Source organism: Orbicella franksi, chromosome 7, assembly GCF_964199315.1.
Source record: "Orbicella franksi chromosome 7, jaOrbFran1.1, whole genome shotgun sequence".
Classification (NCBI taxonomy): Eukaryota; Metazoa; Cnidaria; class Anthozoa; order Scleractinia; family Merulinidae; genus Orbicella; species Orbicella franksi.
Window position 1 is genome coordinate 23,171,464 of NC_138151.1, and position 15,061 is coordinate 23,186,524.

General features: G+C 41.2%; 1 protein-coding gene and 1 pseudogene across 7 annotated transcripts in view; both read left to right on the forward strand.

The window, feature by feature from the left end:
• LOC145492241 (uncharacterized) overlaps positions 1-15,061 on the forward strand; it is a 629,788-nt gene that overhangs the window by 121,281 nt on the left and 493,446 nt on the right. The gene's annotated exons all lie outside the window — the stretch shown is intronic.
• The window catches only part of LOC145492550 (uncharacterized), a 14,943-nt pseudogene continuing 12,883 nt past the window's right edge, over positions 13,002-15,061 (forward strand). Inside the window, exon 1 of the transcript XR_014050018.1 lies at positions 13,002-13,804. The product of XR_014050018.1 is annotated as an uncharacterized LOC145492550 (transcript). The remainder of the gene's footprint in view (positions 13,805-15,061) is intronic.

Sequence of the window (15,061 nt, forward strand, 5' to 3'; positions counted from 1 at the left end):
ATGCCTGTTCCTGTCAGTCAATATATGAACAGGTTACAGATGGGGAGCCTGTATTAAAATATCAAAGATTTTCAAAGCAACCATGGCCTGGTGAGATATTTCTGAGGTAATGTAAATTTAAGGTCCTTATGACTGCTTATAGGCATTGATTTTTATTGTAAACAATATCTTACTGAGTGTATGTTTCTTGTGTGCTAATTGTTGGAGAACACAGAGGTCACTGTTATGACAGAGATATTAATTTGTGAAAAGTTCTATAAACAAATGCATCTGGGAACAAATTAATTTATCATGGATGCAGCTTCTGAGAGATCCCCAATATTAATGGAACATACACTGTTCATACAGTACATGTAAAAGAGTTTAGTAATTCATTACTTATGATTGTAATGCTTTGTTTGGTTTCTCTGTATTTACAGACAACTGTAATATTTAGGCTTCAAAGCAAGGATTTATTCCGCTTACAAGACATACAACTCAAGAAGTGAACAAGATGGCGGATCACGAAAAGCACATGGACCCACGATGCAACGGGGTCTTATAACTAGAAAACCGGAAGTCTGATGTAATGAACAACTAATCCAACATCTCCCCACAAAGTTTGAGTGCTAACTCTGTGCGCATAGTTCGGTAAACTCAACAATAATGTAACAATGTTCAAGGCAAGTTCGCGTTGTTAAATGTTCACAGATCTAGCCGTTATGGCGGTTTTACTACTCGTCCTGAGCGTGTAACACGCTCCATAAGAGAGGTCCCAGTGTTCCGATGGCCTTCTTGGGTTGACACAGCTGTTGTGGATCCGGCAGGTGTTGAAGGCTCAGCCGGTAGATTCTCTCGCACGTGGGTAGAAGCCTTTGGAGGTGTTTGGTCCACGGGCAGTGCGTGATCGCGAGGTGCCACAGTTAGGCCATCAGAGGGAGAGGCTGGCTTCGAACTGGTTGGAATTAGAGCAGACCGATTACGTCGCAATGTGCTCACGTCGGTCTTCACCAAATAGGATCTCGGTAGCTTGGTGGCTCCAATGATCTGACCCTCCCGGTTCTGGTCGCGCACCCAAACTTGCTCGCCAGTGGTGAGGGGAGGGAGGGCACAGGCTTGGTGTCGTTTGTCATGATAAATCTGTTGCTTTGACCTGTATTCGTCCTCTCTCAGTTGCACTCTTTGCCTGTCGGTATCTTGCACATTTGGTTTGAGGACACCGGGCATGGCAGGAACCTTGGTTCGCAGACGGCGCCCCATTAGTAACTCGCTGGGTGAAAACCCATGTTGCAAAGGTGTAGATCGGTAAGCAAGGAGGGCTTGATACGGGTCTTCAGTCTTGCGGAGCAGTGCTTTGACCGTACGGACTGCCCTTTCAACTTCCCCATTGGCTCTTGGGTATTTAGGTGAGCTTGTCACATGAACAAAATCGTACTCAGTGGCAAACAACCGAAAGGCATCAGAGCTGAATTGTGGGCCATTATCTGATACAATGATGTCAGGTATGCCATGTGTGGAGAATAGTTCTTTCAGGATTAAAATGACTCTGGCAGATGATTGGTCATTCAGTTTCTTGATCTCAAACCATCTTGAATAGTAACCAACGACAATCAAGTAGACCTTTCCTTTGAGTTCAAAGAGGTCGGCAGCTAGCCTTTCCCATGGACGTGAAGGGAAGGAGGTTGACATGAGTGGTTCTTTGAGCTCAGGGCGATCTTTGGCACAGGTGCTACAATTTTCCACCATGTTTTCAATCTGCGTAGAGAGCCCTGGCCACCATACAGAGGTTCGGGCTCTAGCTCGGCACTTGGTTATACCAAGGTGACCGGCATGAATGCAGCCAAGTATCTCCAGTCTCATGGACCTGGGAATCACTATGCGCTCGTCAAAGAGAAGCAAGTCATCAACAATGCTGAAATGGGCCCTGTTTTCCCAGTAGGGACGTAGTAAGGGTTGGTGAGGCATGTATGCTGGCCATCCTTGACTACAATAGTTCCTGATTTGAGCGCATTCTTCGTCAGCGATCTGTGCCTCTCGTATCTGTGACAAGCGCTGTGTAGTCGCTGGGAGTGTGAACACTGTCTGGGCTGCAAAGCTCTCTAACTCGTCTACAAACTGCTCGTCTTTTTCTCCGGGACTTTCTGTAGGTGCACAGGAGAGTGCGTCAGCTATTAGCTGGTGTTTCCCAGGCACATATTGGACAGTGACGCTGAATCTCATTAACCTAAGGCAAAACCGCTGGATACGCGGTGGTGTCTTGGAAAGCTCAGTGGTGTTGAAGAGGGTTTGAAGAGACTTGTGGTCAGTTTCTAGGACAAAATTCATGCCCACAACATATTCACTAAACTTCTCACATGCCCAAACTCCTGCTAGTGCTTCTTTCTCTATGACAGCATAGCATTTCTCAGCATCACTGAGTGATCGTGATGCATAGCTGATGGGTCTACGATTCCCGTCATCTTGTACCTGGAGGAGGACTGCACCAATGCCGTTTAAGGAGGCATCAGCTGCGATGATGGTTGGTCGACTTGGGTCATATCATGCTAAAACTTCAGCTGATGTGAGGGCCGTTTTAATCTGTTCGAAGGATCTCTGCTGGGGGTCTGTCCACAGCCATGTGGTGTCTTTGCATAACAACTGACGCAGGGGTTCGCTCATCTCGGCTAGTCGGGGAGTGAATTTCCCCAAATGGTTCACCATCCCCATAAAGCGTTGCAGGTCCTTCACACTTTGGGGAGGTGGAAATTCTGATATGGCTTTCGTCTTCATTGGGTCTGCATGTATTCCCTGTTCGTCAATAATGGAGCCTAGGAATTTCACAGAGGTCTTGAAAAACTGGCATTTCTCAATGTTGAGGGTGATGCCAGCCTCTTGTAGACAATGCAGTGTAGCTCTGACGCGTCTGTCGTGTTCTTCTTGATCAGCTCCATGGACTAGGATGTCATCCATTTGGCAAATTACGCCCTCTACATCTTTAAGGATTTCGGACATTGTACGCTGGAAAATCTCTGGCGCAGAGCTTATGCCGAACGGAAGGCGGTTGAAGCAGTAGCGGCCAAATGGTGTTACAAATGTAGTCAGCAGTTTTGACTCTTCATCAAGGGGAAGCTGCCAAAACCCACTATTTGCATCGAGTTTGGTGAAGAAGCGACCTTTTCCCAGCTTGGCAAGACTCTCATCGACTGATGGCATTGGATGGATTTCTCGCTGGACCGCCTTGTTTAACTGGGTTAGATCTACACAGAGTCGGACATTGCCATTAGGTTTGGGGACTGGGACGAGAGCAGAGCACCAAGTAGTTGGGACTGTTACTGGTGAGATGACTCCCTGTTGAAGCATAGAGTCTAATTCTTGTTTGACCTTTGGCAATAGCGGATAAGGGATTTTCCTTGGCGTGTAAACGCAATGTGGCTTTGCGTCAGGTTGCAGCGTTATGCGGACTTCAGTCTTCACTTGTCCCAGGCCACTGAACAGTGAGGGGAATTCGGTTTTGAAATCAGCATTTTGTGGAGTGACTTCACCAATCTCGTCATCTGTACGAGTGATTAGCCCCAATGCAACACAAGCTTTTCTGCTTAGCAGTGGACATGTCTGGTCTGGTATGGCATAGACTGGTTCAGTAACTTTTCTCTGGCGGTATGCGAGGTTAGCTTGAAACATGCCAATGACTGGGATTTGAATATTTCCAGGACCTCGTAAGGTTTGTTTCGGTTTGGCAAACTTCTGATCTTTCAGCCACGAGGTATGTGCACTAATGACTGTGACTGCGGCACCGGTATCCAGCTTGAAGCGAGTACTGTGGCCATTAATCCGGAGTTGGGCGGTCCAACCCCCCCCCCCCCCCTCCCTTGTGGTTTGAACTTCTCCAAGATATAGAACCTCATCTCCCTCTTCCTCATCTTCGAGCTCGTATACTTTCTTTGTTGGGGAGGCAGGGCTGCGACAAACATTTTGAAAGTGTCCCTTTTTTTTACATTTGTTACAGGTGGCATCTTTAGCCGGGCAAACTTGGCGCTGGTGTCTTTCGCGGCCACACCATCCACAACTTTGGGCATGTTTGGGAGTTTCTTTGTTCGGAACTTTTTTATTTCCAGACTTTCCTGAGTTAATAGATTCAACTGAAGCTGGTTTATTGTCCCCACGGACAAGATCACGGTTTTGTGCTCTAGATTCTGCCTGACGACTCATTTGAACGGCTTGTGCTAGTGTAAGAGAAACTTTTGATTGAAGTCCATCGGAAAGTGAATCATCAAGTACCCCCACTACAATTCGGTCTCGAATTAAGCTATCCTTTAACACACCATAGTCACAATTATCTGCTAATCTGCATAGATCCTGGATGAATGTGTCGACTGATTCTCCCGCTATTTGGGACCTTTTGTTAAAACGCGCTCTCTCCACGATTACATTTCGCCGTTCAGCAAAATGGTCGTTTAATGATTTCTTGATCTCCTCGTAGGAGACAGTTCCTTCGTCTAATTGAAGCGTTTGAAGAATATCGTCGGCACTGTCACCCATTGCATAAAGGAGAGTACTGACCTGCTCCGTTTGTGGTTTATTGTTGAGGCCTGACGCTACTCTGTACCTGTCGAATCGGCGAAGCCACTTTGGCCATGCGTCTGCTGCTTGTGGGCTGTTTGCCTCTTCGAACGTTCCGGGAAGAGGAATTTGTGTGGTCGTTTGGGCCTGATTAATCGTCTCCGACGCTGATGGACTAGATTCGTCGCCTCCTGGCATTGTTTAACGTTGAGGGTTTCCAGCTACCGCTGCCACCATGTAATATTTAGGCTTCAAAGCAAGGATTTATTCCGCTTACAAGACATACAACTCAAGAAGTGAACAAGATGGCGGATCACGAAAAGCAAATGGACCCAAGATGCAACGGGGTCTTATAACTAGAAAACCGGAAGTCTGATGTAATGAACAACTAATCCAACAACAACTTGATGGGATTATAAATTCTGCACCAAGTTCATTGAATAAACTGACTTGGAGGTTCAGTTCTGCAACCCATCCTGTTTGTAGTAATATCATAGCTGCAACATTGTGGCAGATACACTGCATTACATTATTAAGAAACACATATTAACTAATTATTTTTAAGTGCCTGTTAATTTAATCAGTTTTTCTTAGAGATAATTTACTCATGGTTTATTTAAATAATTGGCTTTTTGGCTTTAAAAGGATATTTGCAAAGTTGCAGGATTAGCATTTTTGTAGAAAGAAAGGGTTCAGAAATTTGTGACATTCTACAGACAGCCTTGCCATTTGCAATGTCCGATAAGGTTAATTTGTTCCATTCTGTTGTAGAAATAGTGGTCTCTAATTTATAAATTATTTCAATCTGTTGTTTAAACGATTGCCTTATAACCCCATGTCTGGCTTTGGTGCATGTAGGATATTCATGTATTTTTTATCCATTTTGCTGTAAATTATCTTAATTGATGTGTCAATCAAAACATATCTTGGATATGCTGGGCTCTTCTGACAAATGTACCTATGCCTCATAACTTTTGAGTGCATTTGGTTGTGTAGTGCAGACAAAATACATGTACATAATATAACTTCCTCTTAGCTCACTGATAATTTTTGGTATAATTTAATCATAGCAAAATTAATCAATGTAACCCAATCGCAGCTCTTGTAGTCCACAATGCCAGTCGAGAAAAAGAACAAATCACATTGAAATTGAATAATAAAATTATTATTAGAAGCCTATGCAAGTATTCATGATCAGCAAAAAAAAATATCGTAATTACCATTCATGCGAGGGTGATTTTGCTTATTGCAAACCCTTCCAGCAGGAGGAGACTCCATACAATAGTGAAAATGGCTAAATGTATCTTTGGGGACAAGTTAGAAAACAAAACTTTCCAACTTTTCACATATGTATACTGTTTTGGTATTTTTGTGAGATTTCATTTGGTAGAGATTCAGGGACTGAGTATATTGTAACCACTGCATTTCAATCAGTCCCCACAACAAAAAAAATGCGTAAACTTCTTTTGTGTGGGAGTTCCCATGTTAACTAAGGAAGAATATAATGATTAATGACAATGCCTTGTCTTTCTGAATAAGGTAGGAAAGAACAAGAAATGCCACCAAAAAGCACAGAAGACAGTTCTGTTATGTGATCAAGATTTTTGGTAGCTTCCCAGAAATCCTTGAAATCGTGGCTCTATATTTCATAATCACACCATCTTACACCTCGATCTGCTGATGTAATACTAGTTCCGGCTGAAACTATTAAATCATTCGCAATTTACCTCATACATGTTGGATTATTTTCATACATACATACATACATACATACATACATACATACATACATACATACATACATACATACATACATACATACCTACATTTTATTTGTTATCAATTAAAATTACAATTGTAACATGCCCGCGGATAGCTGAGCTAATCTAGGCGGGTCATGTTTGGACGAGTTATTAATATACAACTAGGTACAACTAAATACAACTGAAGGTAACAAGAGAACTAAAGAGACTAGAATTGACAACGATGACTAAAGACAACTAATAAACTAACGATATTACAAATAATAATTAACAACAGTTACGACGAGAGACTACAGATGCACTAAAGCGAAATTATTGAGTATTAATGAATACATACTAGGAGGAAAATAGATTCAGCTTTACTTTTTGAACGATTTCTGTAAGATCAATATAACAGTCTTCTGAAGCTAGAATTTCAAAAAGTATTTGTTTTATTTTCCTCTTAAAGACATTTTTTGGAAGCTTTCTTAAATATATAGGCATTTCATTCCAAATTTTTGTTCCGATTCTAGAAAATGAATTCACTTGAATTGAGAGTCTAGAACTTTGTGTGTAAAAATTATTTGAGACAGAGGATCGAGTATTGTAAGAATGAATATCAGAAATGTCTTGAAAGAGATCTTGAATGTTTCCAGGAGTATTTCTGTGTCTTATTTCAAACATAAGGTTAGCTAAAAGCTCATAATACAAAAATTTTAACGGTAAAACACTGGCATCAATAAATAAAGGAATCATATGTTGATTTCGCTCAGAAAAATAAATAAAGCGAAGAGCTCGCTTTTGGAGCTTGAGAAGCTTTTCAAGGTGTGATTTATATGCTTGGCCCCAGGCCACCAAACCATAAGTTAAATAAGGAGTAACTAAGGATCAATAAATAGTTAAAAGAGTTTGTCTTGGCAGAAAGTGCCGTAGTTTACAAATCAATCCTACAGTTCGGCTTATTTTAATAGCTACATGATCAATATGATGTTTCCAAGAAAGATTATTGTCAATTATTACACCTAGATATCTCACAAATTCTTTACATTCTGGAGCCACATTCTTTTGTTGATCATTATCGAATATCATAATTTTGGGATGATAAGTAAGTTTTCTCTGAGCTGGTCTAAAGATAACAAAATTTGTTTTTTTTAATATTTAAGGTTAATTTATTAGCCGTTAACCAATCGAACAACTTGCAGAGTTCTTGATTTACAGTCGACTCAAGGGACTTAAGATTTTTGTCAGCATATACGGCATTCGTGTCGTCAGCAAATAAAAAAAAATTAAGTTTGTCAGAGGATTCTTGGATATCGTTGACATAAATTAGGAAAAGTAAAGGGCCTAGGACTGAGCCTTGCGGTACACCACAAGTGGTATTTTGCCTTTTAGGTATATAAGAGCCAATTTGCGTAGTTTGAGTTCGACCATCCAAGTAAGATGAGAACCACTTATTTATAACACCACGAAAACCATAGTGATCTAACTTGTGTAAAAGAATTTTATGATCAACTGTATCAAAAGCCTTTTTCAGGTCAATGAATACGCCACATGAGAACAAGCGCTTATCCATATTTTCTTGTATGGTACTTACAATGTCAAGAATTGCATGCTGTGTTGAATGCGCTTTGCGGAAGCCATATTGAGATGAAGAAAGTATATCATTTTGCTCAATGAAAGATTCCATTCTGGAGTAGACCAGTTTTTCGAAGATCCTATTAAAGTTAGACAGCAAAGAAATAGGCCTTTAGTTGTTTGCATTGGTGTTATCTTCGGCTTTAAAAATAGGAATAATTTTTGCCATTTTTAATTTATTGGGATACATCCCAGATGAAATAGAAAGATTTATTATTTCCGCAAGTGTACTGCTTACAACATTTGACGAGTACTTCAACAGTTGGGTAGGACATGAGTATAAACCATGAGACTTGTTATTTGGTATGCGCAAAATTTCCAATTCCACTTCAGTTGGGGTAACTAGATTGAAAGCAAACGACGAATCGGGAGAGTTAGATCTGTTCATAAAATCAAAATAATTACGCTGAACGGTTGGTAACTTATTTGCCAGTTTAGGTCCAACAGAAGCGAAATGGTCATTAAGTACGTTGGCTATTCTATTATGGTCACAGGTAACAGAATCATTATCAGTAGGGATTTTAATAGAAGTAATAGGTTTTGTGTTCTTCAATTTACGAGCAAGTACATTGTTTATTCCCTCCCAAGTTTTTTTTCATATTAGTTAGGTTATCATTAAAAAATTTAGAATAGTATTGCTGTTTACTTAAACGCGTTAAGGTACAAATTTTGTTCCTATAAATTTTGTAGTTGGCGATGTCACCAGACGCATATAACTTATTTTTAACTTTAATGGAGATTCTTATGCCTTTGGTGATCCATGGTTTTGAGAGCTGTTTTCCTTTGCGGTTTGAAATTGTCTTCATAGGTACATGTTTATTTATCAATTTGTTAAACTTGTTGTAAAAAGAAGAAAATAAATTGTCCACGTCACACGGTTTTTTATCTGAGAGAGTATTCCAGTTTACATTAGACAGATCGGCGTTAAAACTGTCCCTAGAGAATCTAGAAAAATCCCGCACGTTAAATTTTCTTATCTTAATTTTATCCCTCATAGACTTCAGAATACAGAATTGCGAAAAATGATCACTTATATCAGAGATGATATTTCCACTAGCCACAACTTGATCAAGATTGTTGATAAAAATGTTGTCAATTAGGGTGGCGGAGGTAGAGCGGACACGCGTTGGTTTGTCAATTGTGGGAACGAGAAAACAACTTTGAAGGGAAGTCAAAAAATCGTGACTATACGAAGATGACGCACATTTTAAAAGATCAATATTGAAATCACCCATGATCACAATACATTTCCCAGAGGACGCAAATTTTTCAATAGTCTCATCAAAATATAATTGAAAGATTTCAGGAGAATTGTGTTGTCTATAAAAGATTCCACAAATAACATTTTTCTTATTCTCAAATGGAAACTCAGCCCACAATACCTGAAAAGCTTCATTGGAGGTCCTTTCTAAAACACGATAATCAAGTGACTCATCAATGAACATTCACACACCCCCAGACGCCAGAGGTGTTGGAACATATTCAAATACGTAGCCAGGTATATGTGCGGTGCACAATTGTGAATTTACATCGGTGATTTTTGTTTCAGTAACTCCGATGACATTTAAATGAAAATCTACTTCATGCAAAAGTTGAGTAACAACATTCTGAAAAATAACTGAGGAGCTCCGCTTTTAGGCTGGCCTCAATCTATATATTAACAATTTAAAATACTCAACACTAAAACGAATGTAATTCTTTACTTGAAAATTATTCTCCTGTAATGCCCATGGGCCAATTACAGGCATGCTAAAAAGTCCTAACACAAAGTAAAAGGAAATTAAGAAAACTATTGCTTTTTTCCGGAAAATTGTAGCGACTGAAGACAATGATGGAACACTCTGAGAGTGCATTCTATCAACCTGATGAGATAAAATTTAAGGAGAATAGAGAATTCACGAAGTTATATCACAATCGAATTGGTACAGGACAGGAGAAAGGAAACTGTACAGCCAGGAAGAAACTGAAACTTTCTTCGACGAGCAACAAAGTATGCATGCACAACAAAGAAAACAGTCAGTGACATTCATTTAATAAGTTAGTTAGTAAAAAATTAGTGTGAAGAAGAGAGCAGAGAGAGAGAGAGAGAGTGGAGATAGGAGAGCGCTCTCTCCAACTAAATTGTGTATATATGTATGTAAAAGCTATTCTTATTACCGAGAAATGGTCAGGGCAAGAACTTCTATTACACTGTTCAATTTACCGAGTTAATTAGTACTATCTCACTTTTTAGGAACATTTCCATATTAAGTGTAAATACCGCATTGGGGAATAACCTCTTATTAACAAAATAGGGTCCATGTACCCCCAACCAAAAGCAATGGCACAAATAAAATGAAATAGCCAGTCAAAATCAAAGCAGAGCTTTATTTGCAGACAGTATTGCCATGCATAATCGTCTACTCGACATTTTGGACTATATAAGCATTTAACCAAACCGAACTAATTGGACAGACAACAAAATAAAACGAGGAAATCTACATTATAAACACAAGATGCATATCACTACATCTGAGCTCGAGTATCAACAGCAAATCCCTTCTCAATGAAAGGTGACCGAATAAAAGAGAGGATAAAGAAAATTCGTTTAAGCTTGCGGTGTTAAAGTTGACAAATTATTCTCGCTTAAATTTGAATATTACTGAGAGTCTGTATTTTTGCCGACGGCTTAATTTAGCTTTGCAGTCATTTTATTGGCAGTAGCTTTACCCGTCTTCAACCAATTTAACCTCGGAATTCACAAAAGCATTTCGCCAAACCGAATAAATTGAACTAACAAAACGAGGAACTCTCCATACTTTGTAATCACAATATGCAAATATTATAATAAAGTTTCCATATAACGCGCGCTCTTATTGGCTGAAAGAGCGTGCTTTATCAGAGAACAGAGCACGGGTTGATGACGGTAAGTTGGCTTTCAAATTTTTGCTTCGGAATTTTGACAAATTTGCCCCAAATTAAACATTCCCTGTGATTCAGACAAACGCAATGGAAACGAGCTATTTGTGTGTAGTAAATATGGCTCACAGAGACCATTGTTAGCAACAGAAGTGTTATAACTGTACTAAAATAACAAGTTTTGCTATATTCCCGCCGACAAAACACGTAGCGAAATAAACAAATTCTCAACGTAAACAGTGCTTCGATAAAAGACATTATATTTGTTACGAAGGCAGAAATTATACTTAAGAAGTAAGACAACGACAGAAAACAACAATTGAACAGTCTCTGTTTATGATGAGAAGTTTTATTTTTGAAAAATTCTCAATTGCTCAAACAACACTTACATGCAGTGTAGTAACGCTCGTTCTGCGGTCATCTCAGCGAAGTGGACCGACGAGTGGTCAGTGCAAAGCTTGCTCTGATATTCTCTTCTGTACTCGGAGTAGTACCAGTGGGAGCCGTTTAGTCTTTCTAACTTTTACGCTAGTTCGGGCAATCTTGCTGCACGCGGCTACAAGCCGTAAATAACTGTAGCTCCTTTCAAATTCAACTCGACATTTCGCATTTTCATCCGCAAGCTTTGAGCTCCGCGTTTCGTAATTCCCACTGGAAAAGTACACGTTTTCATGAGCCACAATACGGCTGGGTTCCTCTGGACTATAAACCTTCACCTGCCTTTAGATCCGTATTTAAAAATCAACTTAAAAGCGAACTTCGAAGGCATCTTTCTTCCCTCAAAAGCCGCTCAAACCACTCGAAACTGAAAGCTTACCTGAAGTCCAGTTTGTGATTGACAGCTGTCGCTTCGTTAGCCAATCAAATTATTTGAACAGTTCTAACAAGGATTGTGATTGGCTTATTTTAGCGTGCTTTATCAGACGAGCAACAGTGCACGGCTGACGCCACTTTTGTTCGTTTGTAAAATAAAGTTTGGTTTGAAAATTCAGCCAAAAAAATTAAATTTAGCAAAACCTGTTCGCTTCGGCTTAAAATGGTTTGTAGACCTTCCTTGGTTTTCAACAAGAGAAGAAGAAATTTTAGCAGTCTACGAAGCGGCAGTGCTAACTAACTCAGAGGAAACTTCAAAACTCGCCCGGCCGTGTTTACAAGTACGGGTTTGGTTAAGCTTATTTTTAGACGTGAGGTTATAAGCTTAAGTTGACGACGAAAATCGATAGAAAACTTAATTTGTTAACAACTTACAGCAACCTCCAAAGCGACCCACGTGTTATTGTTTAGAGACGAGCGAAATTAAAACGATGCAATTTTTAAAATCTCTTACAGCATGGCTTCAAATAAGGAAGACTTTTAATGGATTCCAATTGAAAATAAACTTATATCGCCGAGGAAACTTGTTAATTTTCATAGCAAACGCAACAACAAAAGTCACTTACCGCAAGTTGGCAATTCAGCTCGGCCAGTGTAAATCTTCTGGGCAGAAACTTGCAGCAAAAGTTGTGAAGACTAAACTGAAGTTATATTTTCGATAGATCAACGAATCAACCACTTCTTTCCGCTACGTTTACTGTTTTGCAATTTCTCTGAAACACTCGGGTATGTTTGATTTCTCTAATGTTCATCACCTAACCAAATCAGGAGACTTTTGAATTTTCTTGCACGGCTGCACAGCATCACGTTCGCGCGAATTTTGAACTTGGCCATGGGGAGTTCGGCAGTCTTCTGAATCAATTTGTCGGGTACTTTCGCCTCCTTTCTATAGCCCTCGTTAGCTTTGGTTCACGGCATTGTTCGGTATTATTTCACCTCCTTTCTCTAGCCCTTGACTAGCTATAATTCACAGCATTGTTCAGTACTGTCTCGCCTCCTTCCCCAGCGCTGGCCCGCTCAGTCTTTTTCGCGATCTTCTTCGCTACTTCTTTGCCTGTTAATTCTTGCTTTCTGTTGTTTGCTTCAGTGCAACCCTGTCTTAAAAATATTAGATCAACCTCCGCTATCGTTTTTCTTTAAAAATCCCGCCAAGAAAAATGGAATTCTCCCGCTACAAACCGAGGGTGCATGTCTCTGTCAACCTATTAGCCATGAGAAGACGCAAGTGGTTTGCACTGGAAGTATTAGGCATGCTGTGCTTGGGAAGGGCTTGGCTCTTGCGGGTGTGATAATCTTAGTAAATATGTCATGTATTGACTGGCTCGAGTTATCAACACTTGCTATGCGGCATCTGGGTAATTTTACTCTTGAATGTCAAGTGTTCTCTACATCAGTTTCGTATTTCAAGTGGTCACTGTAACGAATTTCTACAGTCAAGGAAGATGGCGCCGAGGAAGGGTTTCTGGCCCTTCCTTCGGGTAATTGGCGATGACTTAAGTCCACATTTGTACTGGTATGTCCTAAACTCAAAAGTTTGCGGAATGACACCGACCCAATATTTTAAGCGTTCGCCAGTAGTTTCCAGTTTTCCTGAAGATTTTCGGAGGATCGAGAGCGGCGACATTCGGCTGCCAGATGGCCGCCATTACACCAATAAGCGGTCATCAAATGGAACTGAAATTGTCTGTTCTTCCTTTGGGCTAATATCTGTGTTGCTTCGCCAGAAAAATTTATCAGGAGGCTCTGAGTTTTCAGCGCTGCTGAGAGAGTTTCTTAACAAATTAGACTTGAGTGTCGTTTGTGGAGACGAGGAGAGCGAAGTATCGGCCGAAAGATCACGTGCCTCGCGGCGTCTCGAAATGCCTTTTACACCGCCGAATAAGGTGCCTCAAACTTCGTCGTCTGTGGTTTTGACGCCCCCAAACAGCGTACCCAAAGGTACATTTTCTGTTTCTCCAAACCTAAAAGTGATTGGTGAAACGACTGATTTGAACACGCCAGAAAAGGTGTTTCTCATGAAGCAGCAAAGCGGTCGCGTCATAAAGGATGTGTATGACGTGTGCGAGAAAAACAGGGAAAGCTTGGCGATAGTGCTTTCCAATATGTGCGCATTTGGCGACCCAGACGCTAAGGAGGCGGTACGCAGCTCTTACAAGGTTCGCTCTGATTGGTCGACGCAGTTTTAGGATGAAAAAATATTCAATAAGAAGTGGATTAATTAAAAATATAATAAGAAATGAATACCAAGAAATAAATATAGAAGGAAATATAAAAAGATTTCGATGGGAAAGGATATCAGGAACGTAGATCGAACGCATAGGTTGATTTAAGTTAGTTTAGCCTTGAAGTTCTTTGTTACTTTCTTGAAATAAAAGATGCTTCATGCAAAGGTATAAAGTAAGGATGAAGATTTGCCCAGTTACCCTTGTTGCCCTGTAGCCCAGTAGCTTTGTAGCCAATGTAGCCCATGTAGCCCTTGTTGCCCTTATAGCCCTGTAGCCCTGTAGCCTGGTAGCCTTGTAGCCCATGTAGCCCATGTTGCCCTTGTTGCCCTTGTTGCCCTTGTTGCCCTTGTTGCCCTTGTTGCCCTTGTTGCCCTGTTGCCCATGTGTCCCATGTTGCTCTTCTTGCCCTTGTTACCCTTGTAGCCCTTTAGCCCTTTAGCCCTGTAGCCCTGTAGCCCTGTAGCCTGGTAGCCCATGTTGCCCATGTTGCCCATGTTGCCCATGTTGCCCTTGTTACCCTTGTTGCCCTGTTGCCCATGTAGCCCATGTTGCCCTTCTTGCCCTTGTTACCCTTGTAGCCCTTTAGCCCTGTAGCCCTGTAACCTGGTAGCCTTGTAGCCCATGTAGCCCATGTTGCCCTTGTTGCCCTTGTTGCCCTTGTTGCCCTGTAGCCCTATAGCCCATGCAGCCCATGTTGCCCTTGTAGCCCTGTAGCCCTGTAGCCTGGTAGCCCATGTAGCCCATGTAGCCCATGTTGCCCATGTAGCCCATGTTGCCCATGTTGCCCATGTTGCCCATATTGCCCTTGTTGCCCTTGTTGCCCTTGCTGCCCTTGTTGCCCTTGTTGCCCTTGTTGCCCTTGTTGCCCTTGTTGCCCTTGTTGCCCTTGTTGCCCTTGTTGCCCTTGTTGCCCTTGTTGCCCTTGTTGCCCTTGTTGCCCTTGTTGCCCTTGTTGCCCTGTTGCCCTTGTTGCCCTTGTTGCCCTTGTTGCCCTGTTGCCCATGTTGCCCATGTTGCCCTTGATGCCCTTGTTGCCCTTGTTGCCCTGTTGCCCATGTTGCCCTTGTTGCCCTTGTTGCCCTTGTTGCCCTTGTTGCCCTTGTTGCCCTTGTTGCCCTTGTTGCCCTTGTTGCCCTTGTTGCCCTTGTTGCCCTTGTTGCCCTTGTTGCC